Below are 25,418 nucleotides of genomic sequence, written 5' to 3'. Positions count from 1 at the left end.
TAAAGAAAAAATAAATATAAAAAGGGATAAGATAAAGATAAAACCCTAATCTCTTCTCTCTCTTTACTCTCTTCTCTCTTCGAGCTCGACAAGCGGCCGTTTCAGTATTCTGTTCTCCGACTTGATCATTCTTCTGATTCGGCCTGATACCGCTCTTTTCAGGCAGCATCTTCTCCGATCTAAACCCTCAAGCTAATCCTTTCCTCTCTTCTTCACCGATCTAATCCGTCCCCTCTCTTCTTCTCCGACCTAATCCATCTTTTAAACCTCTGAACTTCTCATTTCTTTAGAAGCTCGGTCTTCACTCTATCATGTAAGTTTTCAATTTCAATTTTTTGGGTTGTTTGAGATTCCTTTGCCATATATATTAATTTATGGGTTGGGTGTGAGATTGGTGCTTTTCATTATCTTTATGTGAGATTTCCTTTTGCCTGATTATAATGGTTCTCTTATTTTTCGCTCAAAAAGTATATCGACCCTGTACTTTCACCCTGTTCATTGTTGTGTCTAGAAATAAACTCAAAATTGTTACATGATTAACTGATGTTTTCAGTTCATTCTATGATAGATTCCTTATCAGCTCAAGGATTGGAATATATCTTGTGAATTTTTGTTTAACTTCTCTGTCCCAAATGCCGTGTTATAATAAAAAAAAATCACTTGTAGGTATATTTCTGCTGGAGGAGGTAGTAAATTTGTTCAGTGGAGATGGAATCAATGCCATCATAGATACTGTAAAAGAGAGATTCAATGAGTCTCAACAAGAAAAAGCTGTTGGTTCGGCAGTTTGGTGGAAAGTAAGTGGGGATCTCCTATTTCTGAAGATTGATCTTGTTACTAGATCGGAGCTTTGATGCGTTTCTTCTATTCAGTTTGAATTTTCTAAGAATATCACTTTAAATGTGCTGCTTTGCTTGTTCCTTACAGACGAATTCTTTCAAAATTGTTTCTGGGTTGGAATGAGATTTTCTTATGTTCCCTGTTGATGATTTCGTTTGTTGTTTTGGTGTTGATGTTGTTTTGGTTTTGGTGTTTAAGATGTTAATAGGGGCGTCATTAATTCTTGAAGTTTTTCTTGTGAACTGCTTGTATGACCTAGTTGGAGTCTAATTTCAACCTCGGAATATTCTCATACCCCGAGAGATGGTGGTCTGTCTTGTCCAACTGATTTTCAAAGGGGTGCAACTAAACTAAGGCTGGGAGCCGTGTTTTTTGCTTTTGTGGTTTTTTACTCATAATTGAACAAGTGTTCCCCCTAATTATGAAGCTTTCAAATTGCATTTAAATTACTGCATTAGTGTTTAATAAAGTCAATTGATTCTAAGCTTTGTTTGATTCTAATTTCTACTGAGTTCTCTGTGTTTACTTAAAAGGAAAGAATTTCATGTCTACCAAATTTGTACTAGTAGTATTGATTGCTTTGGATAATTTTGTAGAGGGAGTTATGGCTGGAGGTACTGCTGGTGTTGTTGTTGAAACCGCATTATATCCAATTGATACCATAAAGAAAAGGTTGCAGGCTGGTTAAGTTAAACATGCAATTGTTGATTGTCAATTTTTCAATTCTTTTTCTTCCATTACTATCTCTTTATTCAGGTGGCTAGGTTATGCATTCCCATTGTCTAACTTATGATGCTCATTAGCTACATTTTACCCAATGAAACACTTGGGGCTTACTGCTTATCCACGTCTTGGAAGAATTGTCTGTTTATGGCCTTTTTTAAGTCTTGTTTCTAGATTGAGATAGAGTTATGGTAGTGATATTGAGAGACCCTGATTGCTTTTTTTTTTTCGCTCTGTGTTGTTGTCAACTTGTTTCTTCTAACTGTTATAGTTTTATCATGTTGATGTTGCAGAAAGTTTCTATCTTTACTTTTGATGTAAAGTGGAGTGATTATATATATTTCTATGATGTTCTTTTTCTGCCGAGAAAATGAGGTTGAGCCTTTATGATTGGAAATTTGTGTGGCCCTTCTCCACGATGGATCACTGCTCTCTCTGTTTTCTAACCTATGTTTATGCAAGATATATGCAATGGTTAATATAGCACTAGTAAGCAAATCTGAGCCAGCCCGTGGTTTGTAGTTTTTGTAGATAATGGTCTTCAATTGTATACAGCCACTTCCAATTCCATTGAACAATCTATTTATTTTGTTCTGCCTTTTTGTGGTAGAACTAGAAAACTTTTTCTTCTCCACTCTAATTAATTGAGATGAGATCAGATGATATACTTATTTTTTTTTATTAAAATTCGCATTTGTGTTCAATAGGAATGCCACTTAATAATGTGACAAAAGTTGAATATTTCTGTGCATTTTCTTTTCAATTTGGTTTATGCCAAAGGTGCAAATGGTTACCAAGTCTGTTATATATATGTGCTTTTTCTCTTATATGTTTTTGTGATTTCCTATGTTTACAGTTTTAACCATTATCAAATTTGACTGTAACATTTTCGATGAAGTGTATATTTAGCCCTAACATATGAAATGGTTCAAATTTAACCCTAGTATTTCCAAGTAAGATCAATTTTAACCCTATATATGGACTCTATTACAAGATTCAGTTTTGATATATTTCCTACTAGTACAAACTCTTGTCGCTGCACATGAGCTCTGTCGCGAGGTCGTTACACTGTGACTCGTGTTGCTGAAATTCCAGGTACTAATTGTGCTGAATCACTTTTTCAGTTCCTCTTTCTTTTACTTGCAATTGAAACAAGTAAAGATGAACTAGTTTCAACTTTTGTAATTGATTTAGATTTTTGTTTTTCTACTTTTTACTTTTTTCGTTTTTCATGTGACATCAGGTATTGATTTTCATGACTACAAGTATTGATTTTCATGTGACATCACAAATTGCTCTTCCTCAACGATTTCTTATTGCCTTCAGCATTCTGGCACTTTAGTGGACACCTCCCTAAAGTGGATGGGTCAAGGCAAACACGGATGAGCAGCCATTGGTGCACCGGAGCATTCGCGTTTTTTATTCCCTCGGCATTTGCGATGTATGCGGTCAACCATTGGTGCCCCGGAGCATTCGCGTTTTTTATTCCCTCGGCATTTGCGATGTATGCGGTCAATAAGGCTGAGAGTTTTGGACGACATCAAATGTGGCTTGAGGTAGACTCAATGTATATAGTTGGGCAACAGAGGCGGCTTCGCCCGACTTTTGCAATGTTTTGATCAATGATATTAATGGTGTTTGTAATTATAGGTTTGTGTAGTTGGACATTTTTTATTCGGGCCGAACTTATTGGGATATTCTATGCTGGCCCTTCCTTTATTTCATTCAAAAAAAATATTAATTATTTCTAAATATATTTCAATATATTTCTAGTTTTAATGAATATTGTTTATTGTGAAAAGGTAAAACATGTTTATAATTGTAATTACAATTATATATAAAATTTATAATTATAATTAAATAAATAAATTGTCCAGTATTCTATACATTACGGACAAAATTTCCGTCAGTATTTCGTCGGTAAATCGATCAGGTTATCCAGCACGTTAGCGATTATTTGTAGTCGCAGAATATGGTCGGTAAAATTGCGACTAAATAAAACAGTCGCTATAGTCTGCGACTACAGTAAAAAATGGTCGGCGTTTATCCAGCGACTAGGTACTTACCGACTGAATGCATTTAGTCGGTAAACCGTTAAATTCAGTCGGTAAACCACTTTAGCTACCGAATTAGCTACCAGAAGTGCGGTAGCTAATTAGAAGCAAAAAATTACCTCTCGAATAGATGAAGACGTATTTTTAGAATTTAGGTTTAATAAGTTTTTGTATTTATTTGTTACATAGTAAGCAAGTTTAAGGAGTTTGTGAGACATTTGTAGAGTTCAAGAAGCTAATCTATTTTTATGGACAAGTTTAGGAAGTTGGTGATACGAAATAAACAAGTTTAGGGAGCTGTTGAGAATTTGTAAAGTTCAGGGAACCAATTTACTATTTTGGACAAGTTAAGGGAGTTGGTAATGTATTAGGCCTTAATTAAATTTTAATTTGTTACATTTTTATTGTTAATAACCATATTTTAATTTTAGTTTTAATTTATTATTTAATATAGGGATAAGGTGCAAAGATACATCTAACATTTATAGTCAGGAGTAATTTTACCCCTAAGAATTAAAATAGTACAATTTTACCTCTAACATTAGGAGCCAAGAGCAATTTTACCACTAACGTCTAAAATGGTACAATTTTACCTCTAACATTGGGAGCCAAGGCAATTTTATTACCACTAACGTTTGCAAATTGAGTCAATTTCAGACATTATTATATATTTTATTCCTTATTATGCACTAATTGCATAACAGTTGGTTCTAAAAAAAGTATTTCATATTTTCTGTGATTTAATAATAGAATTAGAGATTAATATTTATAAATTTGGCGAAATATTTAATTTTTTTTTCCAACTCATACAAAAAAAAACAGTATATTTTTTAGCGAGATGACATTTTGATGAGTAATTTCTTAAATTGACTCAACTTGTCAATGTTATGAGTAAAATTGGATCATTTTAAATGTTAAAGGTAAAATTGCCCGTGATTGTAAACGTTATGGGTACTTTTACATCTCATCCCTTTAATATATATATTAGTTGGGAGGCCGGGTTGGATTTGAAAATTAGTTCAATCTGGTTCAGTGTCCGCTTGGTTTATCTACTGTTTGTTGTTGCCGTTTACGGTTACACTTTGCTATTTGTTGTTTGCTGTTGGAAAAAACTGTTTTTTCAAAAAGCAGGGATTCCCAGCTTTTGTAAAAGGCTACTTTTCAGGTGTAAAAGGCAAACTGGAGATTTCTAACTAAACTCCTAAAACTCTCCGTTTTGAAGTGAAAACGCAAATAGGAGCATGCAAATGAGCAACCAAACATCCTCTCAGTCTAATCCGAGCCGATATAGAACACTATGGGTTGAGACTTAACAAAATAATTACATGTTAAATCTGATTATATCTAAACTTGATCCTAGTGTAATCTAACCTATGAAAAAATCTAATAATAATAGCAAAAATTATTTGTAACTATCTAATTAAAATTACGGATAATGTGTAAAAATACTCATAACGTTTATAGACATGAGCAATTTTACTATTAACGTCTAAAATAGTATAATTTTACTCATAACATTGGTAGTCAAGAGTAACTTTACCCTAACATTGTCAAGTTGGATGAATTTGAAAATAATTTATCAAACTTTTTCTTGGTCATGAATGTTGGCGTCTACACTTCAATTTAGTAACAGATCATAAACATATGATTAGACGTGATTTTTTTTAAATTAAAAAATATATTATCTTTTGTACGACTTGGAGAAAAAAATTCAAAATAAGTCACCAAATTTATAAATAATAATCTCCAATTCTATTATTAAATAACATAAAATACGATATTTTTTTACAAACTGATATATAATTGGTGTAGAATAAGGAACCAAATATCTGTGTTTTATAATAATGTCTAAAATTGACCCAACTTGCTAAAATTATGGGTAAATTTACTTTTCATTGCCAAGGATAGAGGTAAAATTGCTCCTGACCGTAAAAGTTAGGGGTATTTTTGCATCATATCCCTTAAAATTAATACATAAATAATATTATTTTTTTCATCTTTAAAAAAAATATTTCATATTATATATTTTGGAAGGATAAAATTATTTTTTTCATTAATATAATGATATGTGGAGAATAAATAGTTATATTCTTCCAAAAAAAAACCGACAGCTTAAAAGTTATTTAAAATAAGATGTTTTGAGAAACGTAGCCAAATAAGAATTTCAAATCAAGTCAAAGTATGAGAGTTTAGTACAATCAGTAACCTATAAATATGAGTATTTGTATTTGACAAATACTATTGAAGCAGCAAATCCTATATCTCTCTCCAGTTTCTCCTTGATTTCTATTCTACGGAATTATCTCCTCCGGCAATAGGTAACCAACTCCGGTGCGGCAGGGCAACACCCGATGCGGATGTGGATGTGGTTGTGGTTCCTCATCAATTGGATCAGAAAAAGGCCAGTTTCAATTTCTTCTTCTGATTCATGAATGGAATTCAGAATCGTAATATGCAGATTTAGTGTGTGTTGTTTTGACTGTTTTTATAGTATACAGAATAAGAAACCACTCATCTTTGGCTCACTTTCTGTATTTGGATGTAAATTCCCACCCCTAGCCCCGTGAAAAGACGAAAATGCCCTTTCATGGGTTATGGGGTGAAAAAGCTATTTCTTTTTGCCTTCCCGTCACGCGGGCGTGTGGCTATCACGCCTCACCGCGTGGTTGGGCGTGATAGCCACACGCCTCACCGTGTGGTCGGGCGTGATAGACACACGCCCGACCACATGGAAAGGCGTGTGGCTATCACGCCCGACCATGCAGTGAGGCGTGATAGCCACATGCCCGACCATGCGGTGAGGCGTGATAGCCACACGCCTGCATGACGGAAAGGCAAAAAAAATAGGCCATTAAACCCGTAAATAGGCCGTTAAACCCGTAACTACAGAATTGTACTTAAAATCTATAAATACCATACAATTTTAACTAAAATCAGTAACAATAATATAAGTTCATGAATAAATATTATTAAGTACAACACATAAAACTAATATAATCTAGTCCAAGCCGCTCTCCTTTCAGCGTATAGATTGTCCAAGTGACGAACACTCGGATCACGAAATATACGCCATTGGGTGGCAATGGGAGGCACTGGAAATCCAGGTCTTAAATAAAGATGTATGTAGTATTGATAACTCTCCAAATGACAAATCACAATCTCTCGCTCTGGTGGTCTTCCATCGTCCGAACGCATCGACAGTATAGTGCAACATCCTAACTGTGATGTAGTAAAAAGGAATATTACTGCATTCAAAACAGATGCAGCAGCATATAAGTCATCCGGACTCACCATCCAGTGGGACTCACCACACCCCTGCTCCTGCCCATTTAATACGCGTGAGGGAAGCATCGAATCCGTTCCCGAACACTGGCGCATACAGATCACGGTTTGCCCGCATCTCATTCTCTATGAGCACTCTCATCATCTTCTGTCCCTCCTGGTTATAGGTGATGGCATCGGCTAACACACGAAATCCACATTTACCATCTGCTACAACATCATGGTATCCAGTAATAAATGGTACGATGAGCCTTTGAACCCAATGTAAATGGTGGTAACCGGCGATATCCGCATCAAATCCGGCTGAAAATATTAATATATGAAATTCGTGAGCGATAATATATTTACTTTAACTTCAACATATATATTAAAAAATAAAATATACACGGCATCTCGTTGTTATGCACAAATGAGGATGAGGATCGGCCTCGACTACGACTACTCCTCGAACCTGAGGATCGTGCTCGTCCTCGTGGTGCCTGACTGTACTCCCATGCACTCGGATTTCGTTTCGTTAATGAATTCCCCTTTGGTCTACCCCTAACAGTGTCTTTGACCTCAGGTTCTTTGAAGCCACTTTGTTCCAGGTTTATCTGATCATGAATCATCATCGATATGCTACACACCATTGAAGGATCTAATTTTTCAACCTTTTCCACAAGAGAGTGAAAAAACCGGTGATCCTCAGACCCGTCAGCAAATACGGGAGCAGTAACTGGTATGTCACTCAAACCTTCAAACGCAAGAGATCTCCAAAAAGGATGGATGCGGTCAGCACGGACCGATGTGTCCGTGTCAATATACGTTTTAAGCTCACATGCACACGAAATGCCACGAGTCATAGGCAACACGCATCCGCATTCAATTACCACATCCATACTCAATCCGCGCATACGCTTGAGCTCATCATTCAGTACATGCAAGTAGTAATGTGAAACGTGTAAGTTGAGATACTCAAAAGGTTCTTTACAGTGAGCCACCGCAGATCTTCTTCTCGAGTCCTCGAGTGAGTATCTGATTATATACAGTAAAGGATTACAAAACTAATGTATTACAATTTAAAAGATTAAATTAAATAACAGAATAAATGTCTTACTTGATCGCATCGATCTGAGCCTCAATGTCCTTGTGCACCTTCGCCCATACTGTATCGAGTGCACCAATAGATGAATTCAACCACTGTTTCAACTGTGCATGTGAACTCTCCACTCGACAGGTTGTGGTGTTTCCTAAGTGCAACACCTTGTTCGTCCATGCTCGACAAAACTTCTCTTTATGCACTAGCCATGTGGTCTCCACGTACTCTATCACACGAGGCCAGTTGGCAGTAGTATTCTTCATGGCTACCACTGCCGCCTCATATTCGGCTACTGTTGGGGCTTCAATTATACGTTTCCATTTGGAATTCTTAAAAAGTTCACCAAAACTCTTCATTCCACACAACTTGCCTACTCTATCCTCCACATCTTTATTAATATGCCATGTGCACAATAAATGATGACTATGAGGAAATACCTCACGAATCGGTCTCATCAGTTCTAACTCCCGGTCCGTAGCAATGGCTGTCGGATGCACATCAGGTTGGAGCAAAAGCTTCAATTTTTGTAACACCCACATATAACTTCCCTCAGTTTCATCCTTCATGATTGCATAAGCGATCAAGAAGTTTTTGTTTGAAGGCATCATTCCAATGATCTCAAAGAATGGCATCTTATACTTGTTTGTTTTATATGTTGAATCCATACCAACAAACAAGTAATAAGATCAGAACAATGTGATCGATGTAGGATGTGCCATAAATAAGTGAGTCACAACATTGCTTCCCGGCACCGCTTGCGTCAAATGTACGTATTTCTTATCTATAGCAAGCCGATAAAACTGACCGATTACATCCCGACCCTCAAAGCTCTCAGTCCTGATTTTCTCCATGTAGTTATAGACATGTCTTTGTGTCGGGCAATCCTCCGAATATTTTTCTTTGATTGCAGCAAAAATAGCACAAGGCTTAGCTTGAGCTGAACTCATTTCACGAACAAGTTTTTTGGAACCTGGGCTTAGTCCGCTCATCTGTCTGTAGCCCTGACGATATACGGCCAACTAATGACAGTGTTGTCCTCTATCTCCAGCAATCTCATTCACCACCCAATCGCCTAATTCAGCGATTTCTAGAACCTTTATCTGGAATTTGCAACCACAGTACTTTGTTTTTGTATCCCTCTGTACTACTTCCTCCATATCCATATCCCTTTTCCTTCTATAATTCTTAATACCACGAGCACATTTAACCAATATACATTTTGACTTGCCCCCTGTCTTGTGCGACGCTGTGGTTAACTCGAAGCTGATCCTAATTGCCGTCTGTTTTGCCCAGTTAACAGCTTCATTATATGTTTGAAACGTTTGTTTGGGAAAACATTGCGAACTGTAATCAATGTCGTTTCTGCTAAAATCTTCTAACAAAACCTCCTGCAAATGATAAATAACGAACATTACATTCCAACACGCGATATTTCTATAGCGTTTCGGTGTCTAAACCCGAAAATTCGCCAGAAATAAGCTCGGACATATGAGCAACACGCCCCACCACATGGTGGGGCGTATGAGCATCATGCCTCACCATGTGGTGGGGCGTATGAGCATCATGCCTCACCACATGATGGGGCGTATGCACATCACGTCCCACCTCATTGTGGGGGGTGTGAGCATCACGCCTCACCATGTGGTGGGGCGTAATATTCAAATACCCCACCACATGGTGAGGCGTGATGCTCACACGCCCGAGGGCCGAACCAGCGATTTTTTATTTAAAAAATTTACAGAATTCAATGGAAGTTTAATCGGAAAAATACCTTGACTTCAGGGACAGCGGCACTCTCGTCTCTTCCCGGTGATAACGAATTGCTCTCCATCAAACGTGTTGTCTTTGATTTCGGATCAAAATGTATTTGTGAGAGTTTGGGAGGGTTTGAAATTTTCAATTTTTGGTTAAAGGGCGGTTACGTCTTTTTTCAGGGCTGGAAGTGTGAAATTGGGGCTGGGTATAGTAATCCACTTGTTTTATGAATAAAAATTTGATCTTTTCCACCAATTTTTATAACAAATATTTGATCTTCGTATATATATATATATGTTCTTATAAATCAGGATAACTGGGAAACTGATCATGGAGCAGCACCATCACCAGCACCACAGGAAAACTGGAAAACTGATGAGAGAGTTGCACAAGCACAAGTTCCACAAGAACTAATCACATAAATTCTAGTTCGTTCTTCAGTGAAATCCGTATTGTCTTTCAGATGCCTTTCTAAATCTTTATGCAACATTATTGATAACAATGAGTTTATACATCTGCATCATAATATATTTGTTGAAAAAAGGAAAGACCGCAAGATGATCCTACGAGGAGGAAATCCAATGGAAAGGCGGATAGACAGATTACATGTTTGTGATTTAGATACTGGCGTTGAAGAGAAGATGGAGAAACCATACAAAAACAGTGTTAAGCCATATGGTTACTGCAACGGTTTAGTTCTCTTGTTTGTAGACTCTTTCAGACTTGTTGTATGGAACCCATCCACCCAACAGTATCGAAAGCTTCCTCGTAACCCTATCAAAATCCCACAAGGTGGCCATTGCATTAAAACCGGGATGGGTTTGGGTTATGATTCTACTACTGGCGAGTACAAGGTTGTGCTGATTGAAGAAGTCAAGACAGATAACAATGTTCATGATTCACAAGTTTGGATTTTCGGGTTGAGGTCGAACTCGTGGAGGAGGAGTAGCCAGGAGTTTCGTTACAGAAGAGATAAAGTTCCATATTTTGGATACTTTGCTGATGGCTCTTTGTATTGGCTGTGTAGACCAAATAGGGGTGAATATGCTCTCGTTGCATTTGATATGGCCAAAGAGACGATATCTGAAGTGTTTAAACCATTGTATCCGAACAAAAGCCAATTGCCTTATACTAATATATATGTTCTAGATGGCCGTTTATGTATGGGTTTCTTCTCTTGGAATCCATTGGAATTGGAATCTGTTTTTTATGTGAAGGAGAAAGATGGAAAATGGAACAAACTGTTCTCTATTACGTCCGAAATGCCGCTACTGTTCGATATAAACCGGTTTAGGGAAGTGAAAGTTTTGGGATTTTGGAAGGAAGGAGATAATATTATAATGTTGGATCTTGGATTCAAGTTTATAGTATTGTATGATCTTGAAAAGAAGACATTTGCAACAACTGAAAAGAGAAAACTAGTAGGTGATATTGATAAAAGACTTTGCTACTATCCATTCCTTTGTTATCAAAGTCTCGTCGTACGCGCTGCAAACTTACCACGACGGCCATTATCAGGACGGAAAAGGAAAAGCAGGGAGCCTTAATGAAATTGATGCTGAGAGAAGAAGGAGGTGATCCATATTTTATGTTTTTTTTTTTTTATCTATTTTGTAAAGACTTGTTAAATATTTATCTAAATCATAATTGAAATTAACAGGGTTTGATTTTTGTGTCTGCACTTAATCTGAGATTTCATAAAATTAGAGTGAAAAATGGAAAACAATTACTTGAGGACTGATACAGTTAAACAATATAGTACAATTAATAAAGCACATATATATAGGATAGAAATAAATCAGATCAACTAGATTCTGTTAACAGAAATACTAATAATATATGCAGTAATAATAAGTCAGATCATGTTACGTTTCAACTACAAGTCACTATTTACGGGGCGTTTGGTATTATATTGGGATAGTGATAAGGATAAAGGTTGGGATAGAGATAAGGATAAATGGTTGGGATAGAGATAAAAATATGATAGTCGAGAATTATTATTCAATGTTTGGTAGGTGGGATAGGGATAGGGATAAAATAATACATTTTAGTATTTTAACCTTATTTAAACTACATAACATTAATTTGAGGGATAAGACGGACTTTTCCATCCTATTAAAATCGCAGGAGCTTATCCCACTTCCTTATACTACCCCCCTCTTGGGTATAGGATTTGAGGGATAAGAGACTTATCCCTCGTCTATCTCACTTTTCTATCTCCCAAACAAACACCGGATAACTTATCTCGTGTTTTTTATCCCTATCCCACCTCCTATATCCTTCCTAACAAACAGCCCGTTAGTGTTCTACAACAAAAATGTTTTTCATTAGCTAGTTATGCAGCTTGTGCAACAACGGAGGCGTCTAGCTTTTAACCAATCCCTCGGGGGTGCCTGCCAGTGGACCGTAAGAATACGTGGTGCACGGTGCAAACGAGGCCGTAAATTCAGCGACGAAAGGACCCTCTTTTCCACGAAAGAGTTCCAAATTTTTCCCTTTTTGTAACAAGTGCATTGATCCCGTTATTATGCTTCGAGTCTGAATGTAACAACGCCATCAACTGATGATATTGGGCCTCTGTTAGTACGTACTACTGAATTCTGCTATTTGATTGCTTGCAAAACGCAATCTTACCCTTATGTCACCCTTCATTACTGGGGTCCCCTACTAAATGTATTAACGAGAATAAACGGTTCCCTTCACTATTAACTTACAAGGAGGGTGGTTTTATACTCATTAAAATGTTTATAATGATAAGATATTAACTCATTAAAAAAATTATAATGATTAAAATTATTAACTTAGAAAGATATTTTACAAATGCAGTGTTAATTAGCATAATACAGTTATAATAAAATAATATGTAAGCCTATAAGGAACCAATGCATGCCTTCAGCTCCATGGATATCAGTTTCATCTTGTGAATGCATGATTTTCCTTGTTGCAGTGTTAATTAGCATTTGAAGCATCACCCCCAAGGAGCATATCCAGATGGAAAGGTATTCATTGAAGACGGGTAAGCCACGGACGCTGCAAGTCGCACTAAGATAATGATTAGTTGAATGCCTCCGAAAAAGATAACCAGTTCATTTGTCAAGTTTATGGGTGTAAATTTGTATGAAGCCAAATTAAAAGTGGAAAAGTTTAAACAGAGGCAACACAAAAACTGACCTCTTAGGCCAGCCCTTCATTGTGAATTCTACCCGATTCCAAGTTCAAGCTCTCAAAATTGGCCAAAACTGCTAAAAGGAATAAGTAAAAAATAAGAAAGTCATTCATAGAAATGTGCCATAAATGTTTCAAAGAGATGCATCGTGAAACATTAACTATGCTATTATAAAATTGTCAATGAAGTAGAACATTTTGACCAAATGCATCATTTTTCACAAGAAATTAAATTAAAATTTAACCAGAACCAATGCAGTTTCTGAAAGCTCTATTAGAAAAGTAAAAATTTCCTTTCATTATATGATCTTTGGCACCCATTCAGACAAAGAAAAGGTTAAATTTGAGCCATTTACATTATGAATCGGCGTATGTCTCAAAAGCACATGAAGCTTAAAAATTATAAAGGATGTAATAGGAAAAGCACACAACTTGTCACATTGCCGTGTCAATTGACGTCAGTAGCAGGAAATGGAACTCTTGCAAAATCACTCAGGTTTTATTTGTCGAACTCCAAGAATTAAAATTGGTGTGGTTTGAACACATGACCTCTCACCTTAAAACAAAACTCTTAACCAACTTAACCACTTTAAACTATTGAAATAATAATATATATGTTAAATATATACCAATATAAGGGGGCTACATGAGATAAAACTAACAATACTCAAAGGAGGAGCCGGTAGTCGGGGGGCTTCAGCCCCCTCGGGCTCTGGGCTCGCTCCGTCCCTGATAAGCAGATTCAAATGAAGTGCATGGAATCTCTCACCTGCGTCTAATTTGGTATTGATTCCGTATGAATATCAGATCCAAAATTAGAAATTTAGGGTGATGTAAATGTTTTGGCAGCAACTTTTTTAGGAAATTATTTGGATGGTACAGTAACAATAAAGTTTCTTATTAATATTCTATTTAAAAATAATAATAATGAATAATGACAAACCCCAATTCATGGAGAAATTTTAGGCCCAGGTGACAAACTCCCAAAAATTGGACGGTCCCTGAATTCAATTTTTTTCTATTAGATACAAAAAAAATTTACATGTTAAGAATATTAATTAAACAGAATATAACTTAATTTTGAAAAGTTTTACATTGACACTTAAAAATTTGTTACTGACCACTCCGATTATAACATACTAAAAAAAATTAGAACAAATTCAATTAAGCACGTGTAAAATAAGAGGTTTGAAGTATTTAATTCGTTGTATTTCAAATATAAATAGAACAAGAATTAACATAATTCTTTCTTTTATCTCCCTCAAACAATATATCTCTCTCTATCTCCCATCTTGCGCTCTCATAGAAATAAAGAAAAGAAAGAAGCCATGAATAATCCTAGGATCAATGCTTGCGCTGGCTGCAGATTTCACTGAAAGAATGTGCGCACCTGACTGTTTTCTGGCTCCCCATTTCCCAACAGAACTAGAACAGGAATTTACTAATGCACATAGATTGTTTGGGATAAAATAAGCTTACAAGTATGATCAGGAACGCAAATGAGGTTGACAGAGAGCAGGTTATACGTTGTATAATCTATGAATCCGATAGCCGTGATCGGGATCCGGTCGGAGGATGTCATCGGCGCATACTTGATCTTCAACAACAGATTGAATATCTACTGGCGGAACTCAATCTTGTGAATTATGAAATATCTCTTTGTCAATCAGCGAATATAGGACGTGATCCTTCTTCTACTTCTACTTATGTGAGGCCATTTTCGACTCAAGAAGAACAACAAGTGCGTGTTCAGGATAATGTTAATGGTGCTTATGATCCTTCTTCTATTTCGACTTCTCTGATGCCAAGAAGAACAAGAAGTGCATAATGTGAATGGTTCTTCTTCTACTTCTACTTCTACCCAGTCTTGTAATATCCCGAATTTTAGAGATGGTTCTTTAAAAATAAATCTAATTACATGTATCTATTTTTAATTATTTTTCCTTTGAAAAGAATGTGTTAATTAGTAATTTTGAGTTTCCGTACTATATTAATTTATAAACTATGGATATATATGGTTTTTATAATATTAGTATTTAATATGTACTTTCTATATAAAATATAAAAAAGACACAAAAGGTCAAAAAAGGTCAAAAAAACGTCAGTGTTTCGATTTGTTCAAAACTTGGTGGTTTTGGATTAATTATTTTTTTTGTAACAATAGAATTTTATGTTAATATAACCCACTACCTTTTTATTCTCCTATATTTAAGTTATTTATTTTAGTTTAAACTCTTAACAAATAAATAATCAAATAAAAACAGTTTTTAAAGAGTAACGTCTTCTGCAAAAATCGAGTTCTTCTCCTTTCCACCGAATAAGGGTAAGGGTAAGGGTAATACTCTCTCTCAATCTCCTTCCCCTTCCCAACCCTTCCCTACCCTCCCTTTAATTACCCTGCAAATCCTCTCATCCAATCAAAGCCTAAGTTTCAGCCAAGGAAAAGAGAGAAAATCCCTAATTGTAATAGAAATTCCTAATTTGTATGTTCATCGTCTAATTCCTAATTTGTAAGTTCATCGTCTAAGACATGTACCTTTGGACTAATTTAACTAAAATGTGAGTTGTAGGCTATATTGATACCAAAATTTCATAGTGAACTAACCGTTTATAGCTTTCGAATAAAAAAAAACACCAGTAGCAGGAAATGGAACTCTTGCAAAATCACCCAGGTTAACTCCCATATGTACGCATTCAATCTAGCACTTGTGTCCTAATCTGAAGGCATATTAACAGCTTAATTAAAGATTTTGAGCCTAAAAGGAATGCCTTAAAAGCAAATGAAGAATTACCTTGGCAGAAGACGTCAATTCCAAATTTAGGTCGCAGAAGATGTTCTGGTACTGGTAGTGAGTTTCTTGAATCGCAGACAACAAATCAAAGGGAGGAACACAAGAGCGAGGAATTGACATTTTAAAACAAAAAAAAATATGAAATTGGTGTGGTTTGAACACATGACCTCTCACCTTAAAACAAAACTCTTAACCAACTTAACCACTTTAAACTATTTAAATAATAATATATATGTTAAATATATACCAATATAAGGGGGGCTACATGAGATAAAACTAACAATACTCAAGGGAGGAGCCGGTGGCCGGGGGGGCTTCAGCCCCCTCGGGCTCTGGGCTCGCTCCGCCCCTGATAAGCAGATTTAAATGAAGTGCATGGAATTCCTCACTTGCGTCTAATTTGGCTTTGATTCCGTATGAATATCAGATCAAAAATAAGAAATTTAGGGTGATGCAAATGTTTTGGCAGCAACTTTTTTAGGAAATTATTTGGATGGTACAGTAACAATAAAGTTTCTTATAAATATTCTATTTAAAAATAATAATAATTAATAATGACAAACCCCAATTCATGGAGAAATTTTAGGCCCAGGTGACAAACTCCCAGAAATTGGACGGTCGCTGAATTCAATTTTTTTTATTAGATACAAAAAAAATTACATGTTAAGAATATTAATTAAACAGAATATAACTTAATTTTGAAAAGTTTTACATTGATACTTAAAAATTTGTTACTGACCACTCCGATTATAACATACTAAAAAAAATTAGAACAAATTCAATTAAGCACGTGTAAAATGAGAGGTTTGAAGTATTTAATTCGTTGTATTTCAAATATAAATAGAACAAGAATTAACTTAATTCTTTCTTTTATCTCCCTCAAACAATATATCTCTCTCCATCTCCAATCTTGCGCTCTCATAGAAATAAAGAAAAGAAAGAAGCCATGAATAATCCAAGGATCAATGCTTGCGCTGTCTGCAGATTTCACTGAAAGAATGTGTGCACCTGACTGTTTTTTGGCTCCCCATTTCCCAGCAGAGCTAGAACATGAATTTACTAATGCACATAGATTGTTTGGGATAAAATAAGCTTACAAGTGTGATCAGGAACGTAAATGAGGCTTAATCTATGAATCCGATAGCCGTGCTTGGGATCCGATCGGAGGATGTCATCGGCGCATACTTGATCTTCAACAACAGATTGAATATCTACTGGCGGAACTCAATCTTGTGAATTATGAAATATCTCTTTGTCAATCAGCGAATATAGGACGTGATCCTTCTTCTACTTCTACTTATGTGAGGTCATTTTCGACTCAAGAAGAACAACAAGTGCGTGTTCAGGATAATGTTAATGGTGCTTATAATCCTTCTTCTATTTCGACTTCTCTGATGCCAAGAAGAACAAGAAGTGCATAATGTGAATGGTTCTTCTTCTACTTCTACTTCTACCCAGTCTTGTAATATCCCGAATTTTAGAGATGGTTCTTTAAAAATAAATCTAATTACATGTATCTATTTTTAATTATTTTTCCTTTGAAAAGAATGTGTTAATTAGTAATTTTGAGTTTCCGTACTATATTAATTTATAAACTATGGATATATATGGTTTTTATAATATTAGTATTTAATATGTACTTTCTATATAAAATATAAAAAAGACACAAAAGGTCAAAAAAACGTCAGTGTTTCGATTTGTTCAAAACTTGGTGGTTTTGGATTAATTATTTTTTTTATAACAATAGAATTTTATGTTAATATAATCCACTACCTTTTTATTCTCATACATTTAAGTTATCTATTTTAGTTTAAACTCTTAACAAATAAATAATCAAATAAAAACAGTTTTTAAAGAGTAACGTCTTCTGCAAAAATCGAGTTCTTCTCATTTCCACCGAATAAGGGTAAGGGTAAGGGTAAGGGTAAGGGTAATACTCTCTCTCCATCTCCTTCCCCTTCCCTACCCTTCCCTACCCTCCCTTTAATTACCCTTCAAATCCTCTCATCCAATCAAAGCCTAAGTTTCAGCCAAGGAAAAGAGAGAAAATCCCTAATTGTAATAGAAATTCCTCATTTGTATGTTCATCGTCTAATTCCTAATTTGTAAGTTCATCGTCTAAGACATGTACCTTTGGACTAATTTAACTAAAATGTGAGTTGTAGGCTATATTGATACCAAAATTTCAGAGTGAACTAACCATTTATAGCTTTCGAATAAAAAAAACACCAGTAGCAGGAAATGGAACTCTTGCAAAATCACCCAGGTTTTATTTGTCGAACTCCCATATGTACGCATTCAATCTAGCACTTGTGTCCTAATCTGAGGGCATATTAACAGTTTAATTAAAGATTTTGAGCCTAAAAGGAATGCCTTAAAAGCAAATGAAGAATTACCTTGGCAGAAGATGTCAGTTCCAAATTTAGGTCGCAGAAGATGTTCTGGTACTGGTAGTGAGTTTCTTGAATCGCAGACAACAAATCAAAGGGAGGAACACAAGAGCGAGGAATTGACATTTTAAAACAAAAAAAAATATGAAATTAGTGTGGTTTGAACACATGACCTCTCACCTTAAAACAAAACTCTTAACCAACTTAACCACTTTAAACTATTGAAATAATAATATTTATGTTAAATATATACCAATATAAGGGGGGCTACATGAGATAAAACTAACAATACTCAAGGGAGGAGCCGGTGGCCGGCGGGGCTTCAGCCCCCTCGGGCTCTGGGCTCGCTTCGCCCCTGATAAGTAGATTCAAATGAAGTGCATGGAATCTCTCACCTGCGTCTAATTTGGCTTTGATTCCGTATGAATATCAGATCAAAAATTAGAAATTTAGGGTGATGTAAATGTTTAGGCAGCAACTTTTTTTAGGAAATTATTTGGATGGTACAGTAACAATAAAGTTTCTTATTAATATTCTATTTAAAAATAATAATAATTAATAATGACAAACCCCAATTCATGGAGAAATTTTAGGCCCAGGTGACAAACTCCCAGAAATTGGACGGTCGCTGAGTTAAATTTTTTTCTATTAGATACAAAAAAAAATTACATGTTAAGAATATTAATTAAACAGAATATAACTTAATTTTAAAAAGTTTTACATTGATACTTAAAAATTGGTTACTGACCACTCCGATTATAACATACTAAAAAAAATTAGAACAAATTCAATTAAGCACGTGTAAAATGAGAGGTTTGAAGTATTTAATTCGTTGTATTTCAAATATAAATAGAGCAAGAATTAACATAATTCTTTCTTTTATCTCCCTCAAACAATATATCTCTCTCCATCTCCAATCTTGCACTCTCATAGAAATAAAGAAAAGAAAGAAGCCATGAATAATCCAATGATCAATGCTTGCGCTGTCTGCAGATTTCACTGAAAGAATGTGCGCACCTGACTGTTTTCTGGCTCCCCATTTCCCAACAGAGCTAGAACAGGAATTTACTAATGCACATAGATTGTTTGGGATAAAATAAGCTTACAAGTGTGATCAGGAACGTAAATGGGGCTGACAGAGAGCAGGTTATATGCTATATAATCTATGAATCCGATAGCCGTGCTCGGGATCCGGTCGGAGGATGTCATCGGCGCATACTTGATCTTCAACAACAGATTGAATATCCGGAACTCAATCTTGTGAATTATGAAATATCTCTTTGTCAATCAGCGAATATAGGACGTGATCCTTCTTCTACTTCTACTTATGTGAGGCCATTTTCGACTCAAGAAGAACAACAAGTGCGTGTTCAGGATAATGTTAATGGTGCTTATGATCCTTCTTCTATTTCGACTTCTCTGATGCCAAGAAGAACAAGAAGTGCATAATGTGAATGGTTCTTCTTCTACTTCTACTTCTACCCAGTCTTGTAATATCCCGAATTTTAGAGATGGTTCTTTAAAAATAAATCTAATTACATGTATCTATTTTTAATTATTTTTCCTTTGAAAAGAATGTGTTAATTAGTAATTTTGAGTTTCTGTATTATATTAATTTATAAACTATGGACATATATGGTTTTTATAATATTAGTATTTAATATGTACTTTTTATATAAAATATAAAAAAGACACAAAAGGTCAAAAAACGTGAAAAAAACGTCAGTGTTTCGATTTGTTCAAAACTTGGTGGTTTTGGATTAATTTTTTTTTTTTGTAACAATAGAATTTTATGTTAATATAATCCACTACCTTTTTATTCTCCTATATTTAAGTTATCTATTTTAGTTTAAACTCTTAACAAATAAATAATTAAATAAAAACAGTTTTTAAAGAGTAACGTCTTCTGTTAACATATATAATTAATCTACTGTTAATTATTCCTTTATATTATCTAACTGTTTACTAATGATTTTTAATCTGTTGTAGTTATTGTATTTTTTCATAAGTTAGTACATGGATGTAATTGTAATTGTGTAAACAGTTCATTTATGATGTAAGGACTGTCCCTATAAATAGGGGTAATTAGGAGTAGATTAGGATTATTAATTTTTTCTTTCTTTTTTCTTCTTTGTATTAAGGAATCAGATGAAGAGTCTTTACGACTTCATCTTCTCCTTCAACACTACTGTAACTTTTGTTCAACTTCTAGTACAATACATGATCTCTTTCTTCAAGCATATATGTTAAGATGGTATCACAGCAATTTCTTCCTCATTTCCGCACCAATTTCATGAATATCGATCACTGATCGATTCAAGAATCTCTGTATTCTGGTATTACGATTTTCTTTCTTTCTTCTTTCCCAATACTTGGGTCTTTTGGTTTCTTCTACCTTTTCTTTCTCCTCTACCTAGATCGCGACTGTTTTTTCTCGATCTTTCCTTTCTATCCTTTGATTTTCAGTCATGGTAAACTGAATCGATGAATCCAACCCTTACTTCATTCACTTTAGCGAAAATCCATCTCTTATTCTTGTTACTCCACCATTATCTGGAACTAACGATTATCATTCATGGAGTCAGAATATGAAGATGGCCTTATTATCCAAGAACAAATTGGATTTTGTTGACGGTAGTACAGAAATGCTTACTTGTGTCGCACTTTTTCAGGTTGTTGTGTCGCACTTTTGTGCGACACAACAGGGGTGCGACACAAACTACTCATCTGTTGTGTCGCACTTGTCACATGCGCGATACAATAGAGCGATAACTCTTGTGACGCGCTTCTGGAGTTCGCGACACAACATATGATAATTCTTGTGACGCGCTCCAAGGGTGCACGACACAAGCTCCCCGATTAATCTGGTACACTTTGTATCGCTCATTCCTAACGCGCGACGCAAAATATTGATATTTAAAAAAAAATTACAAAATTTTACAGTATCTAGCATAAAATTTTATAATCAAAATTTACTTGATTCTACATGATATTATAGAACATACACATAAAACTACAAGTACCACATTGCATAAATACATACATATTCAAAATATAATCACAACTTAATTTCTTCAAGAAATAGTTGCATATATAACAATTAATTCAACTTATCATATTCAAGTTTCTAGCCAAAAAAATCTAGAAAAACGAATAAACACCAACAACTTCCACAAAAACACTTATGCAAAGATCTAGCGACTTGTGATTTTGACTCCAAAATAATCGGCCCAAATATCTCGAACATCATTAATCTCCTCAAAATATGTCATTGATTTTGTTGCAAAATCCTTCAAAGAAAGTAAACATAAAATATCAATGTATTATAGTTGCAAATTAACTTAGGGAAAAACACGAAGGACTAGAATGAAAAAAAATTGTAACTCTTACCCTTGTTAAATTCTCACTTTCAGAGTGATATTGCACTATTTCAAACATGTTGCGTATTACATAGAAGCCACACTCCGTTGCACCTATTTGTTGAGGGCACTACATGTATTGAAATTTAAATATATTAATTCATATACGAGTAGATTACATATAACTTGAGATTGAAAAACAATATTATACCTTTTCACTTCTCCATTCCAACAATTGATTGTTTCTATGAGGTCCTTTCTCTATTTGAATGTTCTTGAAAGCCCTATAAATTTGAAATGGTTGATGAAAAATAAATATAAGGTTTTAATAAGCAAAAATACTAATTAATTGTATTATAATAAATAAGAATATAGAACTAAATAAAAAGATAACATATAAAGTTAATAGGGAAAGAATATAATATGATTAATTTAATTATGACGTTTAGCTTAAATTGTATATATTTTGTAAACGTTAAGCTTAAATTCGTATTATTTTGTAAATGTTAAGCCTATATTAGTGCTATTTTGTACGTGGAGCCTAAATTGATACTATATTGTAAACGTTAAGCCTAAATTGATATTATGTTGTAAACGTTAAGCCTATATTGGTGCTATTTTGAACGTTGAGCCTAAATTGGTACTTCCCCAAAAACCTTAGGCCTATTTTGGTACCTTATCCCTAAAATACTCTTCATAATATAGACAAAATATGAATCTTTTAAAACTTTGTTCCATCACATGTCTCGTGTATTTAAGAGAAGCATCCGGACTAGAACACAACATGGTTGTTGAAAACTTACTCGGACACATGAATGTAATGGAGTTCAAATATCAGTGTATTGAGAATTCAAATAGAAACAGAAAACTAAAGTAAATAAAAGTATGTGTTTTGAAGAAATAATTTGTTTATTCATCCCTACTTGGATTGGAAGAAATTCTGCGGTCTCAATTTCTCTATTCCTTTAGTAGTATCATAATAATGAATCATACTTATTCTACTTTGGTTAAAGTAAAGTAGGATAATTATGTCACCTGTTACATTAGACTTATTTCCCATCCTGAAAAAATAGTCATTGTTTAGAATAATTTAAAAATATATATATAGATCTCGAAAGTTACCCCAATGAAAAAGAGTTAGGAAGTTGATCATAGAGATGGCTGGAAGTTGACCATACCATTGAGGATTCCAGCTTTAGGTTTCACAACTACTCTATTACTATTATGTTATTTCTGTAAACATTGACTTGCTACCACCCAGGTTCACACCTCAATCCATCTAAATTTCCAACTTGTCCGACCCAAATAGATCTTTTAACCATGTAATTGCTCAAAATAACATTGAATATCTTACAACACAAATAGGTAAGAGTATATTCATATAACTACTCCTAGATAACATATATGCTCCAGAATCAGCACGATAAATATCACACAAATATTCACATATATTCATACCTCAATGAAGAGGGCGAGCCTTGGCGCAACGGTAAAACGTTGTTGCCGTGTGACCAGAGGTCACGGGTTCGAGTCTTAGGAGCGGCCTCTTGCCAATTAAATTGGCAAGGGAAGGCTTGCCCCCAATACACCCTTGTGGTGGGACCCCTCTCCGGACCCTCGCTCAGCGGGGACGCGTAATGCGACCGGGCCGCCCTTTTTTTTTTTTTATTCATACCTCAATGACACTCATGACATCAAGATTATTAACATGTCTACATTGTTCGCATGGCTATTGAATTGTGTTCTCTCTAACTTTGACACTCATGACATCAAGATTGAGTGATGCTTATTCGAATTCCTTCATATCCAACTTAAATCAACACAACAAGCAAGTTGGTGCCTTTTTTCACAAGATTTAATATAATAACACAAAACACTCCGGGAAGAGATGATTAACTAACTTAAACAGCAATAGCTAAAGGCAATACAAAAGCTCAATTTGTAACAAATGCTCCCAAGAAATCAATTGCAATTCTCTAAATATACACATAAAAAGAAATGAAACAGATACAGTAAACATACCATAATGCAATCTACAAAGAACCCAGAAACCCAATGCTCCTCCAACAGTAAAAATTCCTGCTGTTTGCCTCATTAATCTGGAGCAAGGCTTACAATCCGACCTCATCAACTCGCCATCAGAGAAAGCAAGGAAGCGTCTTAACGCCATTTATCCCTAAATCTTCCATCATATATCATGGTGATAACATTGTTAAGCAAAATCAAATTAAAGTCCTATTAAGCGTCTACAATAAAAATAACATAAAAATCTTTCAGTGCGGCATTTTGTCGAACATTTAGGTAGCAACTAAGCAGAAATTAAAATACATAGTAAATCTGCCCTAACCATATATCATATTGATAACATTGTATGAGAAAATGAAATTGAAGTGCTATCAAGCTTCTACCATAAAGATAGGATGAATATTTTTCAGTGAGGCATTTTGTCAAACAGTTAGGGATCAACTAAACAGAATTGAAACACATAGCTTTGCTTCAACAAATGACCAAAGAATCCAATTTTGGAGAAGGAAAGAAGAATTCTCTTATCCAACGTAATATGCATAGAATTGCTTCAATTGAGCATTTCATCGAACAGGTAATGTGCATAAAATTACTTCAATTATGCATAAAATTGATTCTGAGTGAGCATTTCATCGAACAGGTAATATGCATAAAATTTCTTCGATTGAGTGTTTCATCAAACAGGTAATATGCGTAAAAGTGATAGGTTTTTGAAGATCGATTGAGAAAGAAAAGCTAACAAAATGAAATTACCCATTATTCTAGTATTTCAGGAAAGAAAATAACAAACAGAAAAGAGAAAGAGAGAAGATTGTACCTGTTTAGGAACTTAGAACCATATGTAGTATCGCTGAAGAACCCTATTGAAATAACTCTTCAATGGCTTGTTCGCTTATTTATAGACTCCGGCAACTGAGGTCAAAGATTGAAGTTTGAAACCGATTGAAGTTTAAGAGATAAATAGTAATTACCAAGTAAAATATAAAGCTCAGCCTATTTTCAATAAGTAAGAACATATATACCGTACCTTTGCATAGAAAGAAGGAAGAACAGAGTGCGATGAAGAAGAAGAAGCAGAGGCGAGCGATGAAGAAGAAGCAGAGGCGAGGCGACGCCGACGAGGAAGAAGGAGCAGAGGCGAGCGATGAGGAAGAAGCAGATGGTGGCTGCGATTGTGAAATTAAAATTAGGGCACTTAGAAGGTTAGATGGATATTGGGATTTTTAGTTTCTAATATTTAGATTTTTAGTGTTGTTGCTGTAAACTAGTTTTATATAGTGCTATAGCTGTAAATTAGTCTTATTTATTATTTGTATTATTTTATAGTAAATTTTTGATAATTTTATTATTCATCCGATTTTTGAGCCGTCTGACCCGTTTAACCCGACTTACCCGCCTAGCCCGACTTTTTTTTTATAAAAATTTTCGCAATGCGCTTACATTAAAGAAGAAAGAAAAATCCCCACCAGACCCGGATGTGATTCGAACCCATGACCTCCCAAGGCATAGGTAAGCTTTCAACCACTAGGCTAAGAGCTTCACCACTACCCGCCTAGCCCGACTTGCCCCGACTTACTCCGACTTGAACCGCCTAGACGGTAATATATCGGACCCCCGACTTAACCTGTCCAGTTATAAAAAATCGGCATGTGTTGTGAAATTTTTATTTTATTTTATCTTGGATCCTTGTTGGGACTTGAGATGAATATATCTCATACCCTCTACAATATTACATATGTGTTAAATTGTTGAATTATGATTAATTACTATTAATTCTTAATACAATGAAATAAGAGTGTGAGAATTGTTGATTTTTAAATAGGCTAAGGGATTGATTGATAATTTTAATAGTTTGGGGAGTTAATTGATTTTCAAGGTATAGTTTATGGGCCAATATGAACTATATGCCTATTTAGAATTATTAATACAATAAACAAACGATTAATTTTGTAAGA

General features: G+C 34.9%; 2 long non-coding RNA genes across 4 annotated transcripts; one reads left to right on the top strand and one right to left on the bottom strand.

The window, feature by feature from the left end:
• Positions 1 to 45: 45 nt before the first annotated feature.
• Positions 46 to 3,346, top strand: LOC136223027 (uncharacterized). Of its 3 annotated transcripts, XR_010685795.1 has the most exons (4): positions 46 to 313; positions 667 to 797; positions 1,437 to 2,658; positions 2,807 to 3,346. It is a non-coding gene; the product is annotated as an uncharacterized lncRNA (long non-coding RNA). The 3 variants fall into 3 exon arrangements; XR_010685794.1 differs by having other exon boundaries at positions 667 to 2,658; positions 2,890 to 3,346; XR_010685793.1 differs by having other exon boundaries at positions 667 to 2,658.
• A 17,689-nt stretch (positions 3,347 to 21,035) lies between these two features.
• Positions 21,036 to 24,689, bottom strand: LOC136221756 (uncharacterized). Its single transcript, XR_010685297.1, has 6 exons — positions 24,491 to 24,689; positions 24,281 to 24,375; positions 23,461 to 23,620; positions 21,650 to 21,722; positions 21,470 to 21,568; positions 21,036 to 21,369 (listed from the first exon to the last, which is right to left on the bottom strand). It is a non-coding gene; the product is annotated as an uncharacterized lncRNA (long non-coding RNA).
• Positions 24,690 to 25,418: the final 729 nt, after the last annotated feature.

This window comes from Euphorbia lathyris, chromosome 3, assembly GCF_963576675.1.
Source record: "Euphorbia lathyris chromosome 3, ddEupLath1.1, whole genome shotgun sequence".
NCBI lineage: Eukaryota > Viridiplantae > Streptophyta > Magnoliopsida > Malpighiales > Euphorbiaceae > Euphorbia > Euphorbia lathyris.
The sequence above is the reverse complement of the archived record's forward strand: the minus strand, read 5'-3'. Positions and strand labels throughout refer to the sequence as shown.